This window comes from Neolamprologus multifasciatus, chromosome 8, assembly GCF_963576455.1.
Source record: "Neolamprologus multifasciatus chromosome 8, fNeoMul1.2, whole genome shotgun sequence".
In the NCBI taxonomy this organism is placed as follows: Eukaryota; Metazoa; Chordata; class Actinopteri; order Cichliformes; family Cichlidae; genus Neolamprologus; species Neolamprologus multifasciatus.
Window position 1 is genome coordinate 6,983,099 of NC_140446.1, and position 13,081 is coordinate 6,996,179.

General features: G+C 42.1%; 1 protein-coding gene across 7 annotated transcripts in view; it reads left to right on the forward strand.

The window, feature by feature from the left end:
• tanc2b (tetratricopeptide repeat, ankyrin repeat and coiled-coil containing 2b) overlaps window positions 1-13,081 on the forward strand; it is a 169,652-nt gene that overhangs the window by 13,035 nt on the left and 143,536 nt on the right. For 6 of the 7 annotated variants that reach the window (XM_085171043.1, XM_085171034.1, XM_085171039.1 and 3 more), the window contains exon 2: window positions 7,521-7,624. The exons of the other annotated variant lie outside the window; for it this stretch is intronic. The gene's annotated coding sequence lies outside the window, so the exon portion shown is untranslated. The remainder of the gene's footprint in view (window positions 1-7,520; window positions 7,625-13,081) is intronic. 7 annotated transcript variants of the gene reach the window in all.

Sequence of the window (13,081 nt, forward strand, 5' to 3'; positions counted from 1 at the left end):
TGTGTCATGTGATCGACAAGACTATTACTATTCCTGTTCCTGAGCAGCCGAAACCGTACTAACAAAGTGGATAAGCAGATATGCTAATCCTGATATCACACCAATATTGGGCACTATGATCAGTTATTAGATGTCTGTAGAATATGCGATAGCCTAACTAGTTGGACAAGCAAAATCGTTGCTTTTCCCATTTACGTCTCACAGCCACATGTTTCTAATTTTAAGCGATGTGATTTCTGATTGGCAAGATTTAAAGGAAGCACGGCTTACGCAGTTCCTTGATGGCTCTTTATCCAGGGCTGAAAGGACACAGGGAACCAGCCTTCCCTCAAGGTTAGGGTCAGCTACTTTCACAGTGGGCGACAGGAAGCCAGAGAGACTGCCGTCTCTAAACGTCTAATGAGCCTCTAATTGATATCCAGCTGAAAACCCCACAGAGTGTTAATGCCAGTTCCAAGGAAACTATATTATGTATTGTCTTCATTAAGCCAACAAGACACCGAAGGCCTTGAAGCATACATTTTTAACGTGGAGTCACAGAGGTAACGACACAGTAGTTGGCTAGTGACACGGTCAACGTTTCCTGTGAGTCACATTATATATACACTGTGCTTTTTCATGTTTATTTTCAGGCTGGAGAGCCATTAAAAGCTGAGAAAATTAGCAGTAACTCTGCTCATTCATGTTCTTGCTTTGGACTGTCAGTCTTTATGCTTCCTCCACGTGCATGTCTGGTGTCTAGATATAAAAAGAGAGGCGGAAACATATTTCACAGGGGGCTCTACTTTAGCTGCAATATTAGCAACTGAGTAATATTGCTTCATCACCCACCCTTTTATGAGATGTAACTGCGGTAATGAGATGAATTCTAAGAAAGGGGCTAATCCTGGGCAATGCTTTAAGCCAGCTGCCTAACCACATCCCATTCGCCATGCTGTGGAGGCTCCAGCTCTTCTGCCAGGACGGCTTACAGACTGTGTTTGCTTAAACGTTTCATTCATCTTGATTAACGCTGCGTAAGATGAAGCTCAAAATAGCTGTTGCAGACTTTTCAAGCTTTGCTGAGTGTAGACCAGCAGATGGCATGTGTTTGCTTAGGAGGTTCGTAGCATTTTAAACTCGATGTCTCTTAATTGAGCGTGATTCGATAAAGGCATGAAACATTGTCATTCGAGCGTGTACCTCCAACTCGAAGCGCAGCACACCTGCCGAGCTGCTGTTCAGATGTTCTATTTTTGTTTCCTGCGATAAAACGTTAAGCACATAAGCAGCTGATTTCTTAAGTAGGTGCTGGAGGTGTTTGTGTTGTTTTACAGCTTATACTTGTATATCTAGTTTTGGCTCTTCTGACAAAGCAGTCCAAAACCTTTGTGCTTGGATGGCATAAAGTGCTTTTAAGCCTCTCTCTGATTGCTCCCCACAAGGCAGCATTAGTGACATGTTTTAATGAGCTGAAATCTCGGCACAAGAGGCACCATTTCTCATTTTGGGCCTGGGAATAAAGGTCATCTGTGCTTAAAGGATGCTGAAGAAGGTGAGTGTTGGAAAGAGTGCTGCACCAGTTTAGGATTAAAGGCCAGACTGTCACTTTAGAAATTGCATTTTGGTCTTGGAAAAGTAATGGGGGGGAAAAGCAACTGTGCAGCACGTACACATCCATTTCAGGGGAAATGCCTTGTTGTCTTCTGATGAGAGTAGATTTTTTAGAAGTTGTAGATAAAAGACTAATGGGCCTGACTTGCAGTAGGCAGCAGCATTGTCTCTGATGCTTTTTATTTTTGCAGTATGGTGGGTGAGAGCAGGTGATGAAGTACTTTTGGATACAAAGCCTATGTGGTCATGTTGGATTTTTGTACCTATAAATCACCTGCACGTTGCACCTACAAGAGCTCTTTGGCAACACCGAGAGCTGGTTTGGAACTCTGCACTAATTGAGTCAACAGCGCTGGCGACTTTTATGCACCTCAGTGGCTGAATCAGTGGTTCCTAAATGTTTCCACTGTGCGCTTGCACCTGATCGTGAAATATCTAGGAGGGAAGAAATTTCACAGACTGACTTGTTACAACTGTACATTAGAATTCACCAAGGTCTTTTAAACACTGACCAGTGGTAGCAAAAGTTGAAAAGCGTTGGTTAAATTTATGCAGATGGTGGACGGGTGTAACTGCTATGTGGACAGGTGTCCTGTGTTCATTAACCCTTTAAGACCTACTATAGAACCAAGTCCGCCAGAACTTATATTATATTGTTATATGCTGTAGTGCCATTTCTGGGAGCATTTCAAGTTGATATACATCAATACAACCATTATAGCCCAAATTTTAATAATATGTCTGCATTAAGTGCATAGTAATTACATAACTTGCAAAAAAGTGCAATAAACTACAAAAAAATTGAAAATCGTTTGTGTTTTTTTAACATATATTTCTAGTTAGAGAAATTTAAGAGGCTTATCCCTCAAAACTCTAAATACAAAAAAGTTGCACAAACTAGTTTCCCACCACAGGAAATTTATTTTAAGTGTCTTCATAGTTTTATTTTTGAAATACACCAATCTTCCTATACTGCAGGAAAAACAAAAATAAATATTATAATGCAAATTTGCAAAATAACAGCATATACATCAAAACAAACTATTTCCAGCAGTGCAATATGAGTCCTAAGCATCCCAGAAACGACACAGAAAGCCATAAAGTCAAACATGACTTTTAAAAACACCAGTATAGGCTCATAAGGCACAGATGGTAAAAAACTACATTTCCGCAAAATCATGTCACTTCCGGTTTTGGGCAGGTCATGGCGGACATGCGATAGTTCGCGCTGATGAACTAGGAAGTGTTACAAATAGCTGATTGGATCGGCAAAGCGTGTTTCTGGAATATTATGTTTTTGTTGCTGCAAGTGCTTTTTATGCAGTTTTTGCAAAGCTGTACATGGAAGGAAACTGTGACCTAGGGCAAGCTGATGGCATAAGATGTAAGTACAACTCCTCTGGTTTCATATGCAAAAACAATTATTGCGCTTGCTTACGTGGTTGCAGTGCTACCGGGATTTAAAAATAGTTAAGCAAAATGGAGCGTGCCCGCTCTGACCCGCTTTAAAGGGTTAAGTTCATTATGCACAGCAGCATGTAAGCTGAGGAGGCTGCATGCTGTGCGGTAACAGTGTTTGCTAACAGTGTTCGGTAATAACATGACCAAGGTTTGCAAAGATGCCACTCCAGAAGCAGAAGACACTCAGCAGCCATCTTGATAACCTCTTCAGGCAGTTATTTCATGTAAACAGGACCAAGGCTATCTAAATGAATGGGGAGAATTCCCTAAGTTTAATTCCAAGAAAAGACTTTAGTTACTTTGGCCCAAAATGAGGTTTAAAACACCTCTTGCCCATTGCAGGTAAACTTCTGCCCTACTTATGCAAGGTTTGATAACATTGCAGCTTTACTTACACTTAGATTTAATTACACTTACTTACATCATATAATGAGTAGATTTGCTCATATGTTTCCTGGTTCAGCTCTTGATTGGCTCTTTGTGAACAACAAGTGATAAAGTGGGACACCCTGAATACCTTTACTGAATGCTACTGCAGTTTTCCAGCTGCCAGCGACCTTTCGCTTGACAAGTGAAAGGTCACTCGGTCGATTCCAGCCAGAGACACAAATCCCTGTGGGGTTTATGTCAGGATGGGCGTCTTGCATCAAACTCTGCCAAATCAAACAGGTGGAGCTACCTGCTGCGGTGACCCCTAGTGGCAAGGGAGCAGCCAAAAATAGCTTCCTGATCTCACCTATAACGGATTGAAAAAAATCTTTTGTTATTTTTAAAAAGTTTGTTTGTTTCTATTTCTAAAACTAATTTGAATTTCATTGCCTCTTATGTGACCTGAGTCGGGGGCATAAAATGAATAACTGTACCAAGTTTACTCTAAATTAGTCTACAGCGTGTAATTAAAGAGCCCACCATATTAGTTTGCATTGCTTATTCTCTCCATCACCTGTCTTGATTGTTTTTTACTCATTTTAATTGGTGATTATTTAAATATTTATAAGTGATGTTAGGTTATCATGTGTTTTATGTCCTAGATAGCTCAGAAATAGAAAATGCGATCGGGGCCAAACGACCCTACTCTCTGAGCGTGTAGCTGCAGGCGAGTTTGTTTGAGTACCCGTTTCTCAAATTGGACAGAACAGTGCTTTCTTCATGATGTTAGCTTGAAAAGGCATAAATGAAGTGCTAGCCTTTACACAGAGGCATTTGTATTACATGAAAGCTGAAACACTCATGGCCTTTGAGGAGGAGATGAGAGGGAAAGCTTAAATGCCTTATTTATCAGTGAAATGGGGACTTAGTGTGTTGGTCACATAATTTGTTTTGATCTTATTTCTTGGCCTGTTCGGCTAATAGCACAGAAGCCCAGCAGACAAAAGAGAATTTACTTTTTATTCTGCCAGATGATTAGGATTTCTGTGGATGTTTTTTCATTTTGTGCACCAGGCTTAGCCGCAACAATCCGTATCTTTCTAAACCAGACAAGCAGCACAGGGACGTGTTTCGCCCTTCTTTCTCTTCTAATCATCATCTGCTGGGGGGCAGCTGCCCAAACAATGTGACCCTTCTGGATTGGAGTGACAAGGGGAGTGGCTTTCTATGGCTTCTGCTAGCTCTCTCTAACCCCGAACCATTAGCTGTATTTCTGCAGACTTGCATACGCACTAAACTCGCATAACCAGATCTCTTTGGAAATGTTATGTCAGATAAATTCACAGTAAGAAAAATTGCAGTTAAAAAATAGTGTTTGATAGAGGAGATGATATTTTATTTAAAGATCATGATGTGGGCTCTCACAGACATTTCATGTTTGCTTTCAATTAAAAAGGTCAAATGTTACCCCAAGCATAGCATCACAGATGTTATTTAGATTTCCCCTCTAAGCCTGCAAATCCCAGAACAAAAATATTTCTAAGCGTCTAACTCAGAATGATGGAGTTATTCTTACTGCCTCTCATGATTCCTGCTGTAATTTATTTAGACTTTTGGTTTGCTCAGCTTAATTAATGTGTTGGCAAGTTGGTGTAAAACCGATTAAGTCTTATAAAGTGTCCCCTACAGAGAGCAATGTGCAAACTATAATTAGAAAATGGGGGGAAAAAGTATTCAAACTCTGCGTGACACCCTTGAGAAAACTTGATTACTGTGTTGCCGTATTCTTTTCTTTTGTGCAGAAATGACCTTCTGTTTCTTTTTCTTAGTTGATGTGAGAGATTTATCTACATTGACTCTGGAGGATGGCGGGAGGGAGACGTGAGAGTTGAAATGGGGACTTCAGAAAGCTTGAATGAATATATTAAAACACACTGGAAGCTTTTAGGGAAATATTTGTTTCACAAAAACTGGTGCAAGTAATGTCCTCTCTCCAAAAGTGTGTGCTAGTTAAGTTGCTATTGAACATGATTCCATGTAGATTTTTTGGTACAGTGCACATCCCATGTACAAACTGGGAGCATTTCTGCTGTGTTGCATTTGCCGCATGTGACAACCCCACCCCGACTTTCTGTCTTCTCACTGCTGTTGTCTTAATATAAAAAGTCCCCGAAAATCTCTATGGGCCAGTGCAACTTTAAATTGGCTTTATTATGCCTTTCCTTATTTTCTGTCCTATATATATATACTGATGTAATGGTGGGTGCTCAGATTAATCATGATCAGTGTTTCTAATGAGGTCAGGATATGCACAACTAAGCCCTGTAAGCCAATATCATAGGCTTCAAGCTGCTCTAAATGTTTGGTTTCTGACAGGTTTTTTATACTCTTGGCTTCATATGGCATCAATTTCAACTCTAGGCATCTCTGGCACACAGAAAACGTGTATTTTCCAGCCAGCTTTAAGAGTTTCCTAGAGGTTGGTGTAAGTGAAATTGGTGAAAAAATACAGGGGACTTCCAAAAACCTCCTTTCTTTGGTCACCCATGGTGCATGGATGACACTAGTGTTCGCAAACACTCATTAACCAATCGCCAAACAGTAGAGAAACTTTAAAAAAATGTGCAACACAAAGCAGGAAATGGAGAAAGTTCACCTTCAAAGTAAAGGTGTAGCAGTAAGGCATAACTTAAACAGTTTCACTACCTCATAGGGTGTAGTTGGTGTTTACAGACAAGTGTAGTTCCATGCAAACTATAGGTCACTGTGTCAATCTGCTTAGCAACCAAAGTAATTGTGAGGTTTACGTGCGCGGCAACATATATCTCTTTGTAACCAGTTTCGTTTACGAACGGCAAACAACCTCTTGTAACCACTCACCAGCTGCTCAGGGAATACAGCTTTTCCCATAGCAACTGGTGCTCACAGAGGGGTCATTAAACCGGTCTTTAGGCCTGCGTTGCTGGAAGCTTGGTAGATGATATCACAGCAGCATTCAGCAACTGATCGCAACTGGTTGGGGAGTACTCATTTTTCCCTAGCGACAGATGGTTGTTAGGCGGTTGCCAGGTGGTCAGTTTTTTGTTGTTTTTGTTTTTTTGTTTGTTTTTTAATGGCCACTAGGGGGAAATACCTGAGGTTGCAAAAACACCTCTGGACGCTCATTTAAGGTCATGTTAAGGGAAGAAAAAGTTAACATTTGCAAAATTTGGTTACGCTGAGTGTTTAAAATGATTATCCAGGGCATTATGAATGTTTTGTCCTCAGTTTCTCTCTCATGTCTACTCCATGCTTGACACTCCCAAATGTGGTCCACCTTTTTCATGCTGTCTCGGGTTAAAGGGTTGGGGGGGGGGGGTTTTGAGAGGCTGCACCAAGTCCCCGTTAGAGATGCATAAGTATTATTTTAAACTGTGAATCATGCAGGGATACTTTTGTAGAGTGTAAAATAAAAATATGAAGTTGGAATGAGCTCAGTGGGTCCCCTGTAGCTAATAAATGCTGCCGAAGATTACTTATGAGCATAAAGGGGGACGCAATATGTGATGTAATGTAATGTTACCACTGGGTGGCCTGTGTGTATTAAAGATGTTAATTTAAATGCTCGACACTGGGAGCAGCCAAACAATAGCCGTTCACATTTACATCTCTCCGGTTCCCACTCATTTTCGTGTTAATCACATGGCTGCTAACATCACCCACACAGATATTTCGGTCCCTCTCTCCCCCGTCCTTAACTCAACATCTAATGACATAATCAGACTTTCGGTCAGACTACTTAGAGCCTCTACATCACAACTTTCAAAGCAGTACTTTATGTCAGATTCCACCCTCTGTGGAATATGACAACTGTCTGCTGTCCCAGTCCGCCCTAACAATCAGCCGTTGTAGCCCCGAAAGCTGTTTGTGTTCTCTGTTGGAAAAAGATCCACAGCAGAGTGAACAGTGACAGGTCAGGCTGTTCACTCTGTTGACTTGCCACTCCACTGAGTCGGATGTCAAATAGTGTCTGCTGTTTCTCTTGTGTGTCAATACAAGGCCCTTTCAGTTCATTGCTCACCTTAAAGTGTTTTATTTCACTGTTATTGCCTTTGTAGAGAGCTGCTGGGTGTCCCCTCTGGAGAGGGTTTGGGACTGTGGTTCAGCCCAGCGAAATGTAGCGCCTCGCTGCCCTCAAAGCCGGATTTGTTGTCTGCTCATGGTGAGTCTTCTTAAGTTTCACGGCACAGGAACCGGTGTGTAGCTGGGACCTTTTTACACCTACAGATGCACCACAGAAAGGTCCTGAGGTATAGGAACACTCACAGAACAGTAGATATGTTGTTAAGCTTGCAATGTGTAAGTAGGCCACAAAATGAGAACAAAAACTGTCCTGTAATTATAAAGCCGAAAGCTTTTGTTAGTATACAGAGCATGCTTCTTAATAAAAAAGGACTGTGGCCTCAAAAAACAGGAATTTGTTTTCCCCATTTGTTTACTCTGTTGTTGTATTGCCATGGGGGAGGTCTTTATCAGGAGGAAAAGCTGTAAAACTACTAAATAAATAAATTATTAAAAGTGCAAAATGTATGCCCTCCTTCACATTTTCCAAAACTGTCCTGTGGGCCAGATTGTAGACCTTTGTTTGACACCCTTGGTTTAGAGGGCTATTCAATTCAATTCAATTCAATTCAATTCAATTTTATTTATATAGCGCCAAATCACAACAAAAGTCGCCTCAAGGCGCTTCATAGATACAGAGAAAAACCCAACAATCATATGACCCCCTATGAGCAAGCACTTTGGCGACAGTGGGAAGGAAAAACTCCCTTTTAACAGGAAGAAACCTCCGGCAGAACCAGGCTCAGGGAGGGGCGGGGCCATCTGCTGCGACCAGTTGGGGTGAGAGAAGGAAGACAGGATAAAAGACATGCTGTGGAAGAGAGACAGAGGTTAATAACAGATATGATTCAATGCAGAGAGGTTTATTAACACATAGTGAGTGAGAAAGGTGACTGGAAAGGAAAAACTCAATGCATCATGGGAATCCCCCGGCAGCCTACGTCTATTGCAGCATAACTAAGGGAGGATTCAGGGTCACCTGGTCCAGCCCTAACTATATGCTTTAGCAAAAAGGAAAGTTTGAAGCCTAATCTTAAAAGTAGAGATAGTGTCTGTCTCCTGAATCCAAACTGGAAGCTGGTTCCACAGAAGAGGGGCCTGAAAACTGAAGGCTCTCCCTCCCATTCTACTTTTAAATACTCTACAACTGGGAGTTATCAGCTTGCTTGTTTAAGTGGAACTATATTTCAAGCTGCTATATACGGGATGCTAATTCTAGCAAATTGTTTCTTTCAAATTTGTATTATTTAAAGATTTTGTAGTTGAACATGGAGACGGGAGTTGGGAATGTGAGTTAACTCGGGAAACTCCGTCAACAGGAAATAAATGCAAGAAACATAGAGCCTGCTTCTTTTTCACTGTGGATTTCCATAGTCCATACGGTAGAGGTGCTGTCTTCTCTTGAAGAAGCTGTCTGTCAAAAATAGTCTTATTTTTCAGAACTGTCCCGGGCACTGATCGATGCTCCGGCTTGAGGCCATATGTAATTACTTTGAGACCAGCCAGCCATGAAATTGTTGTTTGGGTCTGAAATGGATCCAAAGTCAGAGCAAGACCTTCTGGTGTTGTCACAGTCAGAAAAACTATAACCCACACAGCAGCATGAGGATGTGGTGCGATAATTTCGAGGGCCGGTAAGGAGTTACGAAAATGCGTAATTTGTCAGCGACCTCTGCAGTCTTATTACCAGGACGAAGTGTTGTCTCATCCACGCGCGTTTTGTCCGTAGTCCGTTTCGATGTTCAAGTGTGCGCCTGAAGACAAATGACTTCTGTCAGCTGTTAAAGTGGGTTCAGGAGCTCCCAGGCTGCAGAGAGGTATGTAGAGCGACAGTCACTGGCTCACATGTATGCAGCTGTGGCCTGCAAGATGTGAGCAGGCAAATGGAGTGGAAGAGTAGTCCCATTAAACCCTGGCTCTCCTCTGAGAAAGAGGCTAACAGCTCTGAACGCTGGCCTCTCGCTCCCGTGCAGAAAGGGCTGACACAAATTTTTGTCTGACTAAAATGCCTTCTGACCGCATGACACTGGCTCTTTTCTTTTTCCTCAGAGATTCCTCGGCTGTAAAGCTTTGACTGTACAAAAGGGACACAGTCTGCGAGTGCTGTTTAGGAGCTGGCGTAAATTATAATCATAAACTGCTGCAAAGGTCTGAATTACACACATTTTAGCGCGTGAAGGAATTTCTTTGTTTGAGCGGTTGATTTGATTTATATGCGTAAATCTTTTCGATTTCCCCTCTTCTGGACGCCCATCTTGGTAAACAAGTCAAAAATGCACAAATCTCGGGGCTTGGACCAGAGGAAGGCTGCTTTGTGCCCCTTTGGCCATCAGCGCGGACTTGTCAGTTTGTGATTGACGTTGCGTGGCGGCTCCCGCGTTGGTCACTGGTGCGAAGATGCAGAAATATGACAACATCTCCGGGCGCATAAAATGCTGGCTTCTAGTGCTTCAATTGTGCATGTCATCCAAAGTGATGTGGCGTTAACCCTCTGGAAACTGTAGGCGTTGGTGGTTTGCACTATATTCTAGTAGCTTCAGTAGTTTTCTATAAGCCTCAGCTCATTTTTACAGTAAAGGAACTGCATTTATAGACTTGCTCACTATAGTATTAGTCATATTTTGACCAGTCACATGCTTTAGGCAATAAATGTCTGCTCGGTGCTCGAGGGGACAATGATGAGAATGATCTGTGTTGTCAAGCTGGTGAAGGGAATCTGCTTGGTCTCCAGTGGGTTGTGTGGGTGGTTAGCTACAGCCCACAGCTACTGAAAGAGAGCTGTGTCAAATCTGACACACTGAAAGCCACAAACGCCAACGCTAGGAGCCAGTTGTGAAGCAAACCAATTTAGTTGCAAGATAAATTCTGTGTAAGTTTAGGGAGAGCTGCCCTCACTGGCTTGATCTTGTTTTTTTGCTTTTTGTTTTTTTCCCTCCAGTTTTTAAGTCCAGAATGGTTTGGCTTTGGGTCGTGTTTGTACTTGTAGTCAAAAATCCATTCAAGATTATGAGCAGATAATACCAGGGATTATTTTCCAAGTAGCTTGAATTTTCAGGGGATATGTTTCCTCCAGCTTGAACATTGCTTTGACTTGAGTATAACACAGAAACCACAGACCTTGGTTGCCAAATAGTCAAGGAATGAAAGAATAAAATGCCTTTCTGGCTGCTGTGAATGGGCTGGTGCATGTCTGTCTTTTTGTTAATGAAAAACAGTCAGAAATTCCTTAACACAAAACCTACCTTACTTCTCATTACATTCTTGACTTTCCTGATGAGTTTATGATGTTGATCATTAGTCTTATACACTAGTTTGTAAATTATCAACCTGTTTAGATACCCATCAGTGCAGCTAACATTTTGCATAGTGCCATATATTTTCCTTAGGTTTTCAGTCAGATCCACCACTTCCACGTGACTTCCTGGATGAGTGACATTTCGTGGATCTATCAGCCTGCACAGCCCATAGGATGGTGGCTTAGTTCTCAGCACTGTTCCCTGGGTTCAAACTGGGGCAGTTCTCTGTGTGGAGTTCGTGTGTCCTCTCTGTTTTTGCATGTGTATCCTCTGGGAGCTCCTGTTCCCTGGGGTGCTACACGGTGGCTGTACACTGCTCCTAATACTTTGGATGGATTTAATGTTTAGGTTTCCCTATGAAAATAGATAAAGGATAACTCGCCCTCTATCTTACCTCTGTGCTTTGGACAGCTCTAGCTTAGTCAGGCTTGCCAGCTAATGCCGTTGATAGTTAAGCGGGAAGCTGGTGAGGGATTACATAATTGTCTCTGCATAGGTTATTTCAGCTGAAAAGCAGAGGAACGATCCTGGCTGAAAAACACACTTGTAAGAAATCTCATCCTCTCTTTCATTTACCTTGTGGACAGGTTAAGAAAAACAACAGTATCGTCTTTTTGTTAGACTCTATTGTCTGCACTGCTGGTCTGGCGAGAAGGGGGGGGGGGGGGGGAGTGTCTGCTGACTTGGATGCTGTTAGCTACAGTGTACTGTAATTGTCATGCAGCTCATTGAAGCATTTTAGGCCAATGGCTTTGAAGCTGGACACATTGATTAACTCTGGACTCTGTGGTTTGAGGTGGGAGGGAGCTGCATTGGCTTTGAGCAATGAATTGCTCATTTGGGGGGCGGGGGCATTTTGGAAGTTGTACATGAAAGGGCTTTTTATTCTTATGTCCTGTGAGGATTTCTGTTTTTGGGTTTTCAGTAGAGCATACATGTATTTTTGCAAGACCAAGCATACATATATTGACATTTTTGTCATCCAGAGTCCTATGATGGACAGAGTGCTATCATGGTAACGGGTAAATGAATTATCGTTGGTTATATTTCTCAGTAGAAAAAATATTTTTTGTTATGAAAGAACGTGCAGTACTGAGTCTTACTTTGAAATTATTATCTTCCACGGTAGCAGTGGCAAAGGGAAAATCCAGGTTAGAGTTGCTAAAAGCCTTCATTTTAACAGCTGACGTAGTCTGCTTAAAGCCGTATCATTAAGCATCATAATGCTGCCCGGCTTCCAGTGGTCTCAACAGTGACCACAGTGAACTAGCCAGGCTCCAACACAGGAAATGAAGGACGGAGAATTCAATTTGTGCTAATGTACGGTTTGAGAAATAACATGGCGTGAAGCGCATGAAAGCAAATGTGCACTGTAGTCTAGACTGAGCTGTACCACAGTTTCCTTAACATTTCTTCCTCATTTCAATTCATGCATAATAATTATGAGGGGGGGGGGTCATAAACTCCTACCCTGTAAACCATAATCTTTTCAGTCAGTGACCCAAGTCCTCCACAATTCTCCCTGTGTAGTTTGTTGTATTGTGTTTGGACGTAGTGGACTTTTTCTTGTAAATGATGCTGGTGAGGGGTGTAGTCGGACCAAAGTTTTAAGAATATGCAAACTATGTAGACATTTCATGCGAAACCTCATCATCATTGCCAAGTCAATCATGGTTTATCTTCATCACAGTGTTTAGCAGATGTAATGAGTGCACGGGATTGCCAATATTCCTTAGACGCAGAGGTAAACAGAGACATCCAGTTATCATCTGGGCTGTTGGGGGAACTCTTTTAAAGTGAGTTTCCTTTGGGACCATTCATGCACAGGTTTGCTCAAAATCCGCTCCTCCCCTCTCATCTATGCCAGCCATCTTTGACAGCTGGGCTCAGCTAACAGCTGCTGCCCCTCCCCCAGAATCGAACGTGTTAAACAACAAAAAGAGTTGGCGGCAACTGTGCTTTGTAGGAGAGCAAATTATCTTGTAGATGCACAGAGTGTGTGTGGTCCCTCTTGGACGGGGTTGCAAGGTGTAGATTGACCTTTTTTAAATGTATTACACTTTCATTCTCAGTGTCTTTCAGTGGGGAGTTTGGTGGGATTTGATAAGTAAAGCAAAGCATTTTTGGAAAGAAAAAGATTCCCCGGTGTAGGAGAGAAAAACATCCGGTCGTAAGAGATTTCCAAACTTCTGTGATCTTCACGTAGCCAACGCTTATCTTCTCGGTGAAACACGGTGAAACACTTCTTATGTTATCCACCA